The 2,997-nt window shown below is 42.3% G+C and overlaps 1 pseudogene; it reads right to left on the bottom strand.

The window, feature by feature from the left end:
* Window positions 1–329: 329 nt before the first annotated feature.
* LOC148191725 (uncharacterized) lies at window positions 330–1,837 on the bottom strand (annotated as a pseudogene).
* Window positions 1,838–2,997: the final 1,160 nt, after the last annotated feature.

Here is a 2,997-nt window from a genome sequence, read left to right as displayed (position 1 = left end):
AAAGAAAAGCAAGGGATTTCAAACCAATAAGTATCAATCAAGTGAAGTGAAAGACAAGTCTACAACTTAAACAAAATCCATAAATTATGAGAAACATGCAAAACTGTACACAAGACACAACAAAAACAACCTAAAAAAGAAAAAATTTAACCAAGAAAACAAAAACTAACGAAGAAAAATAAAAATCTCCCCCAATAGACCACACTTAAACTACACAGTGTCCTCAATGTGTCATAAGTATAAGATCAGAAATCAGAACAGTGAACAGATCATGGACAAGTGCAATAAAAGTAGGGAAAGGGGAGAAGGGAAAAAGAAACCTCCCTTGGTCATGGTGGCAGTTGCCAATTTTGGACTTGTAAGGAGATGTCTTCCACCATTGGATCCAGCAAGGAAGTTTTGAGGAAGAGTTGCTTCATCCTCCAGATTTGATCTAGCAAGGAAATGTCTTCCATAGCTGGATCTAAGCAGCAAAGATTGTTGATGAGCGGGTTCAGCAGGTGCCTATTGATCTTCGAACTGTCGTGTATGCTAGCACCTTTGTTTTCCACTCTGGGTGTTTGTTGATCAAATTTATGTGTACCTCCTGCAACATGGTTAGTGCAATGTGGCTCTACAGAAATTACATGCAGGGGTATGACACCCAATCCCAGTGTAACAGGCTGGACCTCAGATACATCCTCAGAACATGAATCAATTTTAAAATTACAAGCAATATCAATAACAGACTTAGATTCATGTTCACTGCATAGAGAATAAACATTGGGATGTGATATCAAAAAGTGATTCTCATCATGCACAGAGGGAGAATTAAAAACATGCTCAGCAACAATATGATTATCAGTAACATACCTATCAATAGCATAATCATTAAAAGCATAATCATCAACAACATAGTCAAAATTAGGTATGTTTACCTCCACTTCCTTGAAGATTGGTAGAGTGTGGGAAAATGAAGGTGGTCTACCTGGTTCAAAATTACTGCTTATTTCTGCCTGCTCCTCAAAATATTCATCTGGATTTATCTTCTCAATCGCAAGAGTAGGGACATCTGAAGATGGGAGAGTAGGTGGCACAATGAGCGCAAGACTCTGGTTCCCATCTCCTAAGTCAATGACACTAACATCATCTGGAATCTGAACAGTCTGAAATGGTAACTCTGAATCTTGAGACTGTTCCTCAGTGAGTTGAGTGGCCATTTACCCTATCTGATCAGTCAAACTCTGAATGTCAGCTTGTGTTTCCTGCTGAAACTCCATGTTCGCTTGCTTGAACTGAAGATTTTGCATGGTCATCTGCTCCAATAACTCCTTCAATGTAAGCTCAGAAGTAGAAGGCTGAGGAGCTATTTCGGTAGGCTGATAAGACTGTAGCTGCTGTAGCTCCTGGACTAGTGGAGGCATATAAGTATTCTGGAGTGGTGGTTCTTGATATTGATGTTGTGGACTACTATGTCATCCCAGGTTAGGATCATTCCATCCAGGATCGTTGTTGTGACCATACTGCAGAGGGAAGACTTTGTTTAGAAACTGATGCTCAAGATCTTCCCAAATGGTGAAGGATCCTGGAGGTAGACAATAACATCAATCCTTCGCTGCTCCTTGTAATGAGTGTGAAAATGCTCTTACGAAAATGTGATCATCCGGGACATCTGGAGGTTTCATTGCGGAGCAAATGAGATAGAACTTCTCCAAATGTTTATGTGGGCATTCACCTGCAAAACCATGAACTCAGGCAGCAAATTTATCAGTCCAGTGTTGAAAACACAACGAACATCCTCCTCATCAAGTGGAACCGGCTGCCAAGGAGCACTCTCAAAAGTCGGAGGATGAGCCATATTGTTCCCAGCATAAAAATCAGCAGAATATGAATTACAATCAGAGTAACATGCAGAAGGAGAATCATAATCCGAGGCACTGGCAGAACAAGCAGTATTCAAAAAATCAAAATAGGTAGACATGGAAAAAGAAAAAAGGAAGGTAGAAAAGAAATCCTAAAAATTACAAAACAAACAAAACGCAACACAATTAAAGATGCGACACGCACACACAATAATGCACACACAAAACAGAAGTGGACGAAGTTGACGAACTGGACGATGTTGAGGAAGTGGACAAAGTAGACAAAGTGGGCGAAGTGGAGGAAGTAGAGGAAGTGGACGAAGTTGAAAAAGTGGACGAAGTGGACGTAGTGGATGAAGTTGACGACGTTGAAGAAGTTGACGTAGTGGACGAATTTGACGAAGTGAACGAAGTCGACGAAGTCGACGAAGTGGACGAATTTGACGAAGTGGAAGAAGTGGAGTAAGAAGTTGAGGAAGTGGACGAAGTGGAAGAAGAAGTGGAGGAAGTGGAGGAAGTGGAGTGATGGACGAACGCCCGAGAAGCTGACGACCGAAGTTGTGCGAACTCGATTCGGACTCCTCGAAGCTTCTCCGACGAGTGAATACGCAGCGGAATGGAATAGGAAACTCGAGATTGAAGGGGAAAACGGAGACCGGACACTGGAAAACCTATGATCTAGGGTTTAATCGGTGGAAACACTAATCGGACACGAAGAAACCCTAAAATGGAAATAGACTCGATTTGGATCGATTAAACGGTGATAAATGGAGATTGAATGGTGGAAAAGGTTTAGATCGAAAGGAAGGAGTGTTCAATCGGTGGAAAATGGAAATGAACAGAGGAAAATAGGTATAATCGGTGGAAAGTAACTTACAACCGGTGAAAATGGAGGAGGAAGGCAGATCTGTGGTTGGAGAATGGTTGGAGCCGAGGAAGAGAGCTCTCGAGAGCGAGTGAGATGCGAAGAAGAAGGAGAATATGGAATGTGCGTGTTTGATGTGCGTGAAGAAAGAAGTGAGAGGCGCGGTCTGAACGTGGCTGACGCGTTGGAGTGGTAACGTATTGGCAGCTGACGCGTGCCAGATGTGGCAGTGGAGGAGAGGAAGCGTGAAGGATGAGAAACACCGTGAAAATGGAAAATGAAAGTGAGAGA

Source organism: Vigna umbellata, chromosome 10, assembly GCF_029865625.1.
Source record: "Vigna umbellata cultivar VRB3 chromosome 10, Vumbellata_1.0, whole genome shotgun sequence".
Lineage (NCBI taxonomy): Eukaryota > Viridiplantae > Streptophyta > Magnoliopsida > Fabales > Fabaceae > Vigna > Vigna umbellata.
Note: the sequence above shows the minus strand (reverse complement) of the source record. Positions and strands in the feature narration are given on the sequence as shown.